We start from the raw sequence: 15,140 nt of genomic DNA on the forward strand, positions 1-15,140 counted from the left end.
AAAGAAATGAGGGCAATTTTCCACTTGCTATGGTATAGCACAGCTTTGGACAGGCAGGAGTTACGGAGGAGGGGGGTGGAACAGATATACTGCTTCAGCTCCTTCTCGTACACCATCCTTGCTAAAAACTGGCAGGTCAAAAGCGGCGTTTGTTTCTAAAACTGTCCTCATGCCCTGATTTCAGGGATCTGCAGAGCAAGTGCAGGTGAAAATAATGTGACATCTGATGGTAGAAGGCACACAGAGCAACGCAAAAGGCAGAGCCTGCAATCTGCTTTTAGATCAGCTTGTTTCTTGCATAGGTAACAGCACAGCCAGGAGAGAACTCCATGCACCAGGGCTTTGGTCTTGTGCTCTCTGAGTCCTATAAAGCTGTCCCTCCTGAAAACTGTTCTGCATGATGGGGAGAAGGTTCTTCAGCACACATTTGTCTGCATAGCAGTGGTCTTATTGCCACTGCCCCAGATGACAGGGATTTGCTGTGAGCTCCTCTGATGAGTGGCACCTTGGGCTCTTTGGTGGTCAACTGTTGTGCTCATGCACAGGACCTGTTGTGCTGTCTAAGCCTGAGTCAAAAAGGAAGCTGAAGTCTATCTCCTGGTGGCAAATCCCTGAGGTGGCTCTTTGAGGTCCTGAACTTAATGCTTGCAGACAGAAAACTTAAGCTGCTGAAGGGTCTTTCTCCTGGGATGGCATTTTAAACTTCTTCTCTTTTAACCGAGGGTCTTTGGATGGGGAAATGGTGGTGTGTTTGTAGGAGAGTGGAGGAGGTACAGAAAACAGAGCACGTCTGAGTCTGGGGATGCAGAAGCACTGATGAAGTTCCTTTTGTTCTCTAATGACAGAGAAGTCTGCCAGCCTTGGCTTCGGTGCAAGCTTCGCTCTCTCTAATTAAAAATCAATTAGTATGTTTAGCAATTATCTAATTAATGTACTAAAGCTATCATGTTAGATTCATATCCAAACATGCCTCTTAAATTGTATGTTAGTAATAATGCAAATGATGCATTTATTGCTCGTGTAAGTTTGGATTAATTGAAGTGTGTGACGTTTCTGTTCATTTTGCACACACCTCATGCACTGTGCTTGGGGAGTTCTGAATAACCAACCTTGCAGCTATTTCTTGAATGGGAGATGGGAACAGCTCTTCCAGCCTCTCTGCTTTCTGAGAGTTCCCAGCTAGCAGCTGTTTCCTGGGAGCATTGTGGTGCAGTGCATTACCCAACAGGATGTGGGGGGAGGTGAAATAGCTGTGCAACGTGCACCAGTGGGTTTGCGGAGCCAAACATCTATTTAGTCAAGCAAACTTAATGTCTTGAGTGTTGGCTAATGGGAATTTGGGAAAATCCAGAGTAAAGTGCATGACCAAAGGATACGGAACCCGTTTCAAAAGATGGTTTTGGACTGTCGGTGTGGATTACAGGGAAGGCTTCCTGCAGCAGAGGTGTATTCAGGCAGAGTGTCAAAGAGCTGACAGATACTGTAGGTGAAGTTCATCCCTTCCTGCAGCTTTGGGACAGTTGTAACTGCAGAGGTTGCTGGACAGTATGGACAGAAAGTGATGGCCCTGTAATGCCTCCACCATCGCAGATAAAACGGGCAAAGCTCAAGAAATCTTGCAGACCTTAAACCAGTGCTCTTTCCTCCCCATGATAACAAAAGCAGTTCCCACATCAGACTTTGTGCATTCAGCGGCTCCGGCACTGCTGAGCGGGATTTATGAATCGATGTGTGCTTCAAAGCTGGTCACTTCCATCTTACTGATTGCAAGAAACGTGGCCAGAGAGAGAGCACACAGCCACTAAATGGCCATGATAAAGCCAGCTTATTGGCTTCTTAAACTCCCTGGGAAACATTTGGCTTTGGTGGGAACAGATTGGGACTGTTGGGTGACAGGGAGGCAGGAGCTGTGTGGGGTGTAGAGATGCACATTGGGTGCCTGGGTGCATTATGCAGCCTGGGTTCCTATGGACGTTGGATGTTGTAGAGCCTTCAGTTGGTTAAAAAGGTGAAAAAATGCAATAGGAAAGGCTCCCCCTGGGAAATACAAGCATAAAGCAACTATGGGCCAGATTTTGCAGGTTGTTAGGTGCCTAAGGATGCAGCTAGTCTGCTCCCACTGACTCTTCTGGGAAACACTGCAGCTGGCACAGCTCAGTGTGTTGGTGGAAAGGGGAGCAGAGAAGTAAGAGTGTGTTTGCAATATGAATGAGGGGCTCTGAGGTAGCGGCATTATGGAGATGGGTGGCAGCTGTGGAGGTGAAGGTCCCCATTTATAAGGGCAGGACCAGTGTGTAAGCATGTGCTGAGAGCCAGGGATGGCTGCTGAATGGGAGCGTGACTCCATGTTCTAGAGGTAACCACCCCACTGTGGGGTGGGATGGGGACAGAGCTGGACTTGGGGACAGGTATGCTTGGGGGAACAGGGAAGGGAGCATGAATGGAGGGGAAGGCAAGAGAAAGGCAGGTTAGGAAGCAGCACAAAGCAAAGAGGAGTCTGCAGATACAACTGAAGCTTCAAATTAAAACTGCACATAAAAATGAAAGAAGAAAGTTCTCATCCTGGCTGAGATCCCTGTATTTGCTCATTATAGAGCTGTAAAGCTGTGGCTCTGAGGACTTCCCATGCAAGTGTTTCTTTATCAGTAATTATGGGACAATAAATTTGATGGAACAATAAATTCTATTCTTTAAAGCAGACATGGGTTTCTGGTTTTTGCCACTTAAAGCAAGAGATGCTATTCTGCAAGTAATGACTCCCTTCTCTCCTTAGATCCCAGCATCTAAAAGGGGGTTTAATGTTATAATTGTTATTGAGATGGAAACCAAACATTTCTTCCAATATACCTGACCTCTTATGGCACATAAAGCTCTTGGAGTTAACAGCAGGCACTAAAAAGGTGCCTGATTTTATCATCCTTAGCATCTTGCTGACATTCGTAGGCTTCTGCCAAATGCACTTTCCATGTTTGGTGTTTCGTAGTTACATGAGATGCTCTTAAAAATTTATTAGCATGCTACAAAAGACACAATCTTCCACGAGCAGAGAGCCACTAACTTGCTTTTGTGTTCTAGCACCAGGAGTAGAGATGCACTGAGGTTTGTTGTAAGCTTTTATTCTTTTATTTGCGGTTGTTTTACAGCAGATAAGAGCCATTGCATTTTGTCATAAGTTTGAAATAATTTAAAGGCTGTCTCCAAGAGGTGAGCAATTAGCCCAGTTACAGCTGCCTGTCTGCAGCGTGATCTGAGCGTGATGCCTTTTGGAGAATGGAGTTTTGTTTGTAGCTCTGGAAAGAAATTAAACCTTTAAACACTTCTCAACTTTTCAAATGGAAGAGGAGGTGCTGAATGATTCTGAAAGCTGCCCTGGGCTGTGGTTCCAAGCACCCAGCAGGCTGGCCATGGGCCGATGCTCCTGTGCTATCTGTTTTGCCCTGGCTGTTAGTGAACTGGCTGTGAGCCATCTGGGAAAGGTGTCAGAGCTGATGTTTGGTTACCTAAGGTGGATAAGGAAATGGGAGCTTCCAGTTCTGATGCTGAGCAGCAGGGCGAGCTGACTGAGGGCATGACTGTGGAAGGTAACTTGTGAGCATGGCCAGGAAATACGGAGGTCACGATCCTTGGGGAGGCCATGGATGAAGAAAAAGTGCAGAAAATAGAAAAAAAAAAAAGCATCTCCCTAAAACCTTTTAAAAACCAACAACAAGAGCAATGACCTTCAGTAGGACAAAGTCCAATCAAACGAGCTGGCTGGTCTGATCCTTTGGGGAACGAGACCAAATGAAGAAAGAGTTCACAAAAGTTGGCAGTTGTTTAAGAAATGCTATTAAGGGCACTTGTGCAATCCATCCCAATGCAGAGGAGCAATAAGGAGGACAGTGAGAGACTTGAGTGGCTGAACCAAGAGCTCTTTTATTGATCCTGAGCAAAAAGGAATGGTGCAGAAGGTAAAAAGTAAATTAGAGCTCTGAAGAAAAGGGCATAGGAGAGCACTACAGACATAGAGGAAAAAGCAGGAGGACAAAAGCACAAAGCGTGGGTCAAGCGAAAGGGCACTCGGGTGCAGCTGCATAGATGTAGGAGGGGCCAGGACACTTTTGCTGCGTGGATGCTGCTTGTCTTAAGTCAGAGGAGGTTCAGATTGGATATGAGTGATGGGTTGGGGTTGGACGAGGTGATCCGATGCATCTTTTCCAACCTTAATGATTCTATGATTCTGTGATTCTGTGACTTAAGTATTCAGTATAAGAAAGGCAAAAGACTTTTTTATGATGTGTTTGCATAAGGTAAATGTCTCAGCGAGCACGTGGAGCAGGGCTGGCAGGGCTGCACCGAAGGGGACATTGGTGCAAATGCCCCATTTACAGCAGCTGAAGGTCTTGGGATTTCCAGGAGCTTAACAGAAGCTGGTGGTAAATGTAAATCAATACGTAGAGACAAGCTTTCCGTTTGCTTGTCCCTATCTCTGCTTTTCTAGATAAAAATCATTCTGAAAGGTCAGTGCTTGTATGTTAACTGCAAACTGAAAATACCCACCTGGACAAATGTTAGAGATGTAGTTTACCATTACAGAGAGTTTACATGGAAATTATGTCCAGAATCTCTTTGGAAATTGTTCATAGTCATCCTACCAAGAGGGTTCCAGTGAAACCAAGGGAGTGGGAGTTAGCAGCCATCCCCTGCAGGGCTAGGCACTAAGTGGCAGCAGAAACACACATCTCCTGACCAGGCCATGATGTGCTGTGTGTGTGGAGACAAGATACCGTCCCAGAGCTGTGCTGGAAGGCACTCATGGCAGCTGTTCCCAGCACCCTGGGAAATGTCTTCCCTGCAAATCCCACAGCTGACAGTGTGGGCATGGAAATGCAGCCACACAGGAGCACAGTGGGCTGCATGAGGCTGACACATGGAGCAGAGGCTTGTTTTCATTGAGTAATCTGATGAGATCCACAATCTTCTTAGCAAAGCCAGGTGTAGCATCCATGGGTCCCTCGGGGATGATCTTCTCCATTGTGCGGAAGAAAAGGAGCCTGGGAGCAGTGATCCTAGCTTGAGTGAATTACAGCCAATAGCAGAGGCTATCTGGGAGCAGGGAAGATGTGCCCATTCTGGCACTGCCCTTTCACCACAGTCCCCACCGTGCCTCTCCCCATTGCCAGGCAAAGGCCAGAGAACTCTGGCATGCCCTGATATTTGTTCCTCCTTGCATATGAGCTGATGCCTGTTGGGTGAGCAGCTGTTGTGCATGCAGAGGTATAGACCAGTGTCTTTGGCCCAGCAAGTTTGGGTTTGGGACCCATTTTCTCATAGTAATCCCTGCTGCTTTCCCTTATGAACACAACGAAATGTCATGGCTGGTGTTTTCACACTGGAGAGGCATGTATCTCAGTAAATGGATGAAGTTTTCAGTTGTATCTTTGCTTGGTAAAATATCGTGCACTTACGGTGGTGTCAGGCTGAGGCACACCGTAAGTGCACATCTGCTCAGAGCCATTCTGAAACAAATGCAGTCAGCAAAAATGCCCAGACAGTTATGGCCACTCGCTTTGATGAAGGATGGTTAGGAAGAGAAATAGAGAAATGGCTGGAGAGCCAAATCAATTCTGCAAAGCACCATGTTTCCACAATAGGACTGCAGAACAGCTATGACCACTGCCACAGAGGTTTTTTTTTCTACTGCACAGTGACATCTCTTGGGGTTTGCCTTCAGTGTTACCTGGACGACCTCTTGCATGGGCTGACATGTCAGGAAAGGATTAGCCTGGAAGGGTGGTAGATGCAGTAAACAAACAAATGGGGATGAATTACAGTGCTGACGTTGCTCTTCTCATCCAGGGGTAGAGAGGCTGTGGATGCCCCATCCCTGGAGGTGTTCAAGGCCAGGCTGGGTGGGGCCCTGGGCAGCCTGATCAGGTGCTTGATTTAGTGGTTGGCAACTGCCCACAGCACGGGGGTTGGAACTTTGAGGTCCCTTCCAACCCAAACCGTTCTATGATTCGGTGATCCTCAGCGCCCTGAGCCAGGGGAGCAGGGAGTTGCAGCTGGCTGGGGCTTTCTGCAGCCATGCAGTCACCATGGTGTGTCCTGCCCCAGCGCTGGGGACACTCAGTGGCACCTTGAAGCCAGAACAGAAAGCAAATGCCTCCTGCTTCACGCCCTCCCACTGCCAACTGCAGGTTGTAGAAGATCTAAGCTGCAGGATGCACGCAGATCTGGCGTGTTGCGGTTGTAGCAGTAATGTGCCCAAGGGATTGCATTCTCCTTAAATCCTCCGGTGTCTTTCTGGCCCAAGCGCACCAATAAGGTGCTGAGCAACATTGCTGAGGGAATAAATACCTCATAACTGAGCAGGTGCCTCACTTTTCATTTGTGCCCGTGTGAACATTTTACGATCTTATTTCATAATGGCATTGTAGCGAGCTGTGCTTTTACAAATAGGAAATTAAATCAGATGGTGATGTAAACCTGTAGAGGAGAACAGGCAGCTGTAATGGTTCTTTATTGCTTATTTCATCTGCTGTTGCATTTTGCCATTGCCTGGTGCTTAGTGAAGTGTATGATTTATTCATAGAAGACACTGTCACAGCCAAAGGGTTGTACAATAAACCACTGACAAGGCCTGTGCCAAAAGCCATTAGAAAAAGAGAACAATAATCTAGACACAAAGTATTTACAGACCAAGTTGTCTTTAATTTAAAATCCTTTACTAAGGCTGGATGATAATTACATCACATTTCAGATCAGCCAATGCTGACAGGCTTCTGTGTTTTCCCCAACGGTATTAAAAATCTGCAATAATTGAAATCTACTTTAAGAAGCCACAACAAATTAATGTCATCTAAAGGTCATTGGAGCACTCATCCATGCTGCTAAGGGCCAGATTTCTGTCTTAATGGTAGCACCAGGATGGTGGAGGACTTGGCAGACGGGAATGTGTTTGATATGGCTGTTGGGCTGCATCTGTGGTTGGTCTTTCTCCTGTTCCTTCTGCTTCCCTCTCCCTTTATATCTACATATTTGATTCTGTTTTCTTCTGGGAGGGGATGAGTTGTTGCACTAGCAAAGGGATGGAGAGTTGCTTTAAAACCTGCAAATCCAGAGGGAATGTGCCTCAGATAGTGGCTGCTCCCCTCGTGTCTCCCTGCTTGCTCCTGCTCTGCCTTCATCGCTCCACCACTGTATCACACACAGGTTATTGTGGGGGGCTTGGTGTGCTCAGGGTGACTCTGGATTCAGATTGCTTCTGGAGGATGGAATGCTGATGTTAAAAAGCACAAGGAAAATGGGAAGAAGTGTAGGTTGGTCACCATTCCCTTTGCTTATCTGCGTGGATGTGGCTCTGGGCAGCCTGGTCTGGTGGCAACCCTGCACATAGCAGGGGGGTTGAAACTAGATGAGCACTGTGGTCCTTTTCAACCCAGGCCATTCTAGGATTCTATGATTTAGAAATGGAGCTGTGCTGATCCAGCTTTTCCATAGTGGGAAGGTACAGACAAAACCCCTGCAGCTCCCATCCCAGTGCTGCAGCTCGCTCAGGGCACCCGGAGTGCCATTTGCATTTCTCATTTTTGGGAGCTTGTCCTCTGGAACAGCCTTGACAGGCAGAGGTCACCTAGGGTGTATATATGTGAGTGTAGGGAAGCCCCCGGAAGGTGCTCTCAGCATGGGGCATGTCTTAGAAATGGGCAGTTCTGGAGGTGCTGCAGGCAGGGCTGTGGCTGGTCAGCAATCTGAGCTGGGATAAGGGCCGTGCACTGTGTGTGTCCATCTGGAAACAGACTCGTTTGTTATTGTGAAGGACAGCTGCCAGACAAGGATGTCAGTGGCAGCACGTCAGGCGCAGGGAACAGAATATCTTCGGTGCCTGTGTTATGTTAGTGACATCTTACTGGGATAAAGGAGGGTTTTAGGAATCACTTTGTGAAATATAAATACCTATGTTCTCCACAAATTGTATTCCTTTCTGACAGTGACCCTTCATTTCACTATTTCTCTAAGAAATAGGGCCAGTTTCTCTTACTGAGAGTCTGCCTGCACTGTCAGTGCCCAGAGTCTGAGACAGCTCCCATCCTGTCCTGGGTGCCCCATCCCTGCAGGCATTCAAGGCCAGGCTGGATGTGGCTCTGGGCAGCCTGGTCTGCTGGTTGGCGACCCTGCACATAGCAGGGGGTTGGAACTGGATGAGCACTGTGGTCCTTTTCAACCCAGGCCATTCTATGATACTGTGCTTGTTCAGTCTGATTCCCCTTAACATTTCTATCAGCCTGGGGATGACTGGGTGCTCCAGTGTCCATGCCAAGAGCCACGGTGCAATGAAAGATCCCACGCTGCAAAAACACATTGAGTATTTCAAGACTCATGTAATAGCACATGGGCTGGAAAAGGCTAAGCCCAAATACAGTGAGTTGATGGTGAAGAAGAGCATGAGAGTCATCTCAAAGGCAGCAGTGTTGCTTTAAAATGAAAACCAGACATTTGATTTGCTCCTCAGTTCACCGTAGCTGTAGTTCCACTGCTGCAACTACATCGTTGGAACAGAATAAACCAGTGGAGTATGAAGTGCAGATTGCCTGTGCATAAAAGCATGGCAGAGTTTTGTGCAATCGTGGCTGATAAAGGGTTAATGCCATCAGATGTCCCTAAGCTGCTCCTTACCAACACACACTTCATCATGTTTTTATGGCAACTTTTTGGAGACAACGGGAGACCAATTAGAATGAGTCCCATCTGCCTCCCTCGTCAGTGTGAGTGCGGTGATGCAGTGCAGCATGCAGGTAATTGCCATGCAGGTGTGTGCAGTTGCAGGGATCTGACAACTGAGAGCAGTATGTCCATGGCTCTGCTCTCTGGAGCCTCACTGAGGAGGAAGATGAAGCACAGCCTCTCGCTCATATATTTACATTCACTATACCTCTGTTCTTGCTTTATTTCTCTGTGATCTCGGATGTTGCAGAACTGTAAGGGATTCTGAAGGACTTTGAAGGAATACATTCTGGTTTCTTTGTGATGTGCAGTGAAGGCAGGGGGAGTAAGAAATCCATTTGTAGATCAGCAAAGTGAAAAAAAAATCCTTAATTAGCAGCCAACCTAATGAAAGTGGTCCTCTTTGGGAACTGAATACATCTAGAGGTCTAGCTTTCAGAGGGAATGCATGTTTTGTTTATGGTCCCTTCTTGAAAGATTTGAGGATACATTTTTGTAAATTATAACACTGTTTTCCAAAGCGTTTTCAAAGTCTTTCTTATTCCCAGCTCTGCATGGGAACTCATGTCTTCTGAGCAGGCTGTGTGTTTGTCACACCTCCCACTCTGCATAGAATCATAGAATGGCCATGGTTTGAAAAGGACCACAGTGAACATCTGCTTTCAACCCCCTGCCATGTGCAGGGTCACCAACCAGCAGACCAGGCTGCCCAGGATGCTCCTGATGTCCCCAAATCTTTACATCAGTAGAAAAGCCCAGCTAGAATTTTTATTATTATTATTACTATTATTATTATTATTAATTCTGGTAAACAGGCATCTCTGCCTCCTCCTACTCTCTGAAATAAGCAATATTCTTCTACTGGGGGCAATGCTACAGGAGCAGCCAGCATGGGCAGTGCCAGCAGGCAGCTCTGCTCCGGCTCAGGCTGAGTTATTCACTGTAAGGCTGTGGCCGTGAGCCGAGCCCTGCAGCCAGCGTGCCCCATGGGCAGGCACTCTGCCTCCTCCCCTCCCTGCTCATTTCTGAAGTTCCCTATCTGAAAATGAAGCCCTGCTTCACTGCCTTGCATGCCTGTTATTGGGCATGGAATTCTGCCTGACCTACCGGAGCTTCACTCAATTTCTTCAAAAATTGCATTCAACAACCCACTGTTTTTCATCTGCGAGCATCGCACACTTTAAAGGACTTTTCTGAGAAGACTTTTTTCTTGCCACTGTTCTCAACAATGTGAGCTGCTGATAGCTTCAAAAATCCTACTTGGTGTACGGCATTAATATTTGATCTTCATCGAAGCCAAAGAGTTGTCTGACTTCTGCAGACAATGCAGAGAATAATAAAGCTTTTGTTTGTTCTTCCTGCAAGAGAAAGAAATAAAGGGAGCTTGGTTTCTGCTGATGAAAAGTGAATGCTAATGAAGGCACTTGTTAGTGGAGAGTCCCCGGCAGGGCATGCATGGTCCCCACCTGCACAGCTTTGCATGGAGTGGAGGTGAGGGAGGAAAGGCACAGCAGCAGGAGCATCCCAGCTGCTTTGCCTGGCACTGATGTGCTGCACGTGCGTGTTTCAGAACTTCATTTAGGGAGGGAAAATGCCACCAGTTCGAGGTAATGCTTCAGCAAGGATGTGCTATATATATATACGAGGAAAGGTTGAGGGAAGTGGGCTTGTTTAGCTTGGAGAAGAGAAGGCTCTGGGGAGACCTCATTGTGGCCGTCCAATATTTGAACAGAGTGTATAAACAGGAGGGGAAACAGCTGTTTGTGAGAGTGGATAGTGATAGGACAAGGGGGAATGGTTTTAAACTGAGACAGGGGAGGTTTAGGTTGGATATGAGGAGGAAGTTTTTCACCCAGGGGGTGGTGACGCACTGAACAGGTTGCCCAAGGAGGCTGTGGATGCCCCATCCCTGCAGGCATTCAAGGCCAGGCTGGATGTGGCTCTGGGCAGCCTGGTCTGCTGGTTGGCGACCCTGCACATAGCAGGGGGTTGGAACTGGATGAGCGTTGTGGTCCTTTGCAACCCAGGCCATTCCATGATTCTATGAGAAAAAAAAAAAAAAAAAGAGAAAGAAACAAAGGAAAGAAATGAAACTAGAACACATCCACTCACATCCACTCCACTGTGAAGGCAGAGTGCTTCCATACCTGCATACGTTCTGAGAAATAAGTCTTCCATCAGTCCGCTCCCACTGTCATTTCAGGTGGCCAATTGAGCTGCTCCATTCTGAGGAATAACCCCTTACCAGGAGGAAGGGGCTGGTGCTGCAGCTCGCCCTGCTCTGCGGGCACAGGGCTGTGGTGCTGCCTTTGCCCATGGCTGGTTGCTGAGGAGAAGGAGCTCAGCCCAAGTCCCAGGAGCAGCTGTAGCTTCAGAAGTTCTTGATGCTGTATTCTTGATCGATATCCTTGCTGTTGTGCTAATGCTAGAAATGTTTGTTTTTAATTACTTCCTCGCTATAATAAAAGGGGTGCTGAGGGAAAATAGCTGTAAAGACAGGAGTGGGATGGCTTTTGGCAGGAGGAAAGGAAGGAGAAAGAGATACTGCCTCTTAGAAAGTAACCATATCAGCAATTACCACTTGGGTGGAAATGAGGTGCTCTGAAAGGAGAAAGTCACTTCAGAGCTATCCCTAGCAAATGCATCTTTCAGGTTTGGGACCTTCTCCAAAAAGCATTTTAACAATTTATTTATGATGGGAATTGTTTTATCATCGGGCTGGGAGAAAAACATGCCAGTTGTTCAGCTTCCAAGCAGAAACATTTATAGTGTTAAAATAATGCTCAGCCAATTTGCTGGGAATCCCAATTATTTTCCCTTTGTAGATTATAAAGTCAGTGGAGGGGTCTGCTCTAATGCCTGTAAAAGCCAGGGGGAGATTTTGCATTAACTCCCTGGGGAGGTGGATCAGCTTGGTGCCCGGCTGCAAAGCCTTTAAGCTTTGCTGCTTTTGAACTATGTGAAAGTAACATCTACATAACGGCGAACTGCATTTCTTGCCCTGTGAGTTATAGGAGATAACTCACTCATTTCCTACCAGCATTTTGGGGAGAAATTAGACCTGAAATCAAATATAAAGCACCCAAGCATAATTCTTGCTGTTGTGCTAAAAGTAATGCCAATGGAGCACTTTGCTTCACTGCAGTTTTGCATGGTGCATTTGAGGCTAGAAGCAGCTTAGGACAGTGAGCTTGTCCAGGTGAGCAGAGCAGGTCACCCATGGCAGCAGCTGTCCCCCATATCGCTTAGTGGAATTTCAGGACCGAGTGGTCAGGTTTGTCTCACTAGCTGTTGAGAGGGAGTTTTCTCCATTCTTCATCTCTTTTGAGAGTACTGTGGGATGTTTTTGCCCTTCATGAAGATTTGATGTGTATTTATATTGGGGTAGATCTCAGAGGCTCAGTGTAGAGCTCCTGTGATGGGAGCTGTGCAAGGCTCCAATCACAGCCCAGACACTGTGATGCTATAGCACACGTCTCAGGCTTTGAAAGCTCAGAACATCACCCAGAAATCACCTCCTGCATTGGGAAAGCAAGGGTGTGGAAGACCGAGAGTTTCTGGTGCCAACAGTGAATCCGATCCATTATTTTCACCACGTTTTGAAATGCGCCATCATCTTTTAGGCAGTAATATTTGCTTCCCAGCTCCCTGCTTGCTGCCTTTTCAAGCAGGCTGCCAGCCTGCAGGTGAGTCTGCTCCCCTCCATGCCTGCCAGGCTGGTTCCCACATGCTCTAAGTGTGGCCTGTTCTGCTGCCACAGCAGAAATAGGGGCAGATCTCTGTGTCCTGGGCATGGTGGCTATGTGAAAACTCATTGTGTTCCACTTTGCTTATGTCCAGGCTTATGAAGAGGCACTGTCTGGCCAAAAGCATGCAGCACAATGGAGGGGCAGTCCTCACTGTGCTGAGTGCTGCTCAGTGATCCTTTCCCTAGAATCATATTTTAACCTGCCCTTCTCCCATGTTTAGTGGAAAACTGGGAATTAAGAGGAAGTCCCAGCTGCTCCCCACATTCCCAGTCCTGGGAGCTGGGACAGGAGCCATCACGAATGCCTTCTGGTTGCCCATCGTACAGCCCTGAGCTCCCACCTCGGTTTTCTTCCTGTTTGTGCCATCCTTTGCACAGTGTACTGGCACCCTAAAAGACTCTCCTGCTACTAGCAATTCTAAGTTAATAGCAATTCTATTTTAATAGCATTCAACTCTTCGAAAGGGTAATAATAGCAGGACAAGGGGAAATGGTTTGAAGTGGAAGGAGGGAAGATTTAGGTTGGACGTCAGGGGAAGTTCTTTACTGTGAGAGTGGTGAGGTGCTGGAACAGCTGCGCAGAGAGGCTGTGGATGTCCCGTCCATTCCTGGAAGTGTTCAAGGCCAGGTTGGATGGGGCCCTGGGCAGCCTGGACTGGTATTACATGTGGAGGTTGGTGGCCCTGCCTGTGGTGGGGGGTTGGAGCTTCATGATCCTTGAGGTCCCTTCCAATGCAAGCCATTCTGTGATTCTGTGATTCTATGGTTCTCTAAAGCACATCCTTCTTGGGCATTTTTAGGAGAGAGTTGACTAAAAATCAATCTTGGTTATACTCTTTTTTTGTCAAATACCTGGAATGGTTTTTGCAGGTAATTTCAAGGAAAATGAAATAGTAAAAAAAAAAAAAAACAAAAAAAAACAAAAAAAGGAAAAAAAGATGGTTTTCAATGCAGCCAAACCTGCACCTGAGGGATTTGCCATCCTGAGATGGGGTAGATGAGCACTGCTCAGCTATAGAAGCAAGCCCCATCTCTGAATGTCATGGAGAGCCTGGTGGAGGTTCCAGGTACCCCTTGTCCCTGTTCCTCTGCAGCCATGTGGTGAGGGACCAGGTGTTGTGATGCACACCAACAGGGTCTGGCATCTCAAAGGCTGGACATTAGGAAATACTACTTCTCTGAAAGGGTGGTCAGGCACTGCAATGGGCTGCCCAGAGAGGTGGTGGAGTCACCAACCCTGGAGGTGTTCAAGGACCGTTTGGATGTTGTGTTGAGGGACATGGTTTAATGAGAACCATTGGTGATGTGTGAATGGTTGGACTGGGTGATCCTGTGGGTCTTTTCCAACCTTGGTGATTCCATGATTCTGTGATTCTATGATTCTATGAAAGTGGGATCACAACTGCATCATTTGAAATAAACTTTATCTCCATGAACTGAAGTGGAAGCAAAATGTTTGAGGGCACTCAGAAGGCAGTGGGCTGGACGGAACAAAAGTTGCTTGTGTTCTTCTGCGTTGTTTGTTTGTGGTGTGCTGCATGGTGCAGGAAGGCGTGCTGCAGGCACGGCCGCTGCAGCACAGACACACTGCAAGCTGTGTGGGCAGCAGGGTTGTGAGGAGAGTCTCAGTTATGTCTGGCAGGGAGAAAATAATTTAGTAGCAAGGGGCTTCATGAATGGAATGGCATTTCAGAGCACAGCCAGCCACGGAAGCATGCTTTAAAATTACTCCTACGATGCTTGCATCATTTATGTTTATGTTTTCTTTGTAGCAGGTTAAATGGGACAGGTTCTGATGTAGGGTTAATGTTCTGCACATGGCAGCTCTTTGTGGCTAATAGTAACATCACTCTGCCCGACTCTTCCCGTTGTTCCATTTCTAAGAGAATGACTCCATTAAATAAATCGCCAGGAGTAATAGCTAAAGCATAGATGTGGAGCATGGAGTAGCAATTAAGTACCTATTTGTAAATTATGGTGAAGCTGAATATTTAAAAGGTTGAATTTTTAAAGATAAGATAAACACCAACTATTCATGCTGCAAAGCCCATTAAAATTACATCAGATGCTTGACATTTTTTCTATACCTGTTTGAAGAAAATTGTCTGTTGGTACCATGCATGCCTAGCGGGAACAGTCCCTTTCATTGTTCGATTTCCATCTCAAAGGAATCTCTACATCAAAGATCAAAACCATCAATAGTTAACCATGGTAATTAATAGATCTTAGTATCCTTATTAAACATAATATTTAACATCATTTCTGTTTCATTCCTCTCATGTCCACCAACTTGCCAAACTTTTTTTTACAAGTTCTGTGTTCTGGAAATTTAATTGCACTTTTATTTTTGTGTTCTGAGTTAATTATACAGCAAACCAGGTTTATCTCTTATATATTAAATCTGGTAAGTGCTCTTTTAACAATCAATTGATATTTAATTACAACAGAGAAGCTGCCCTATTAAATCTAAATTAAATGCTCATTCAAGACTATTAAAGTGTTACCAGACCATCAAATAGCAAATGCAGTACAATGCAGCATAAACCATTATGCGCTTGGTTTTCCAGTGCTGCTTTGCAAACCTGAGCAGACTAGCTGCACTCAAATGACATTTTCCTCAATTTCTGGTGAATTCCTTAGCAAAATTACCTTTACAAAGTCGGTTTTACTTAACGCATGGTAGCTG

The sequence above is a fragment of the Gallus gallus genome, chromosome 5 (genome assembly GCF_016699485.2).
Source record: "Gallus gallus isolate bGalGal1 chromosome 5, bGalGal1.mat.broiler.GRCg7b, whole genome shotgun sequence".
NCBI lineage: Eukaryota > Metazoa > Chordata > Aves > Galliformes > Phasianidae > Gallus > Gallus gallus.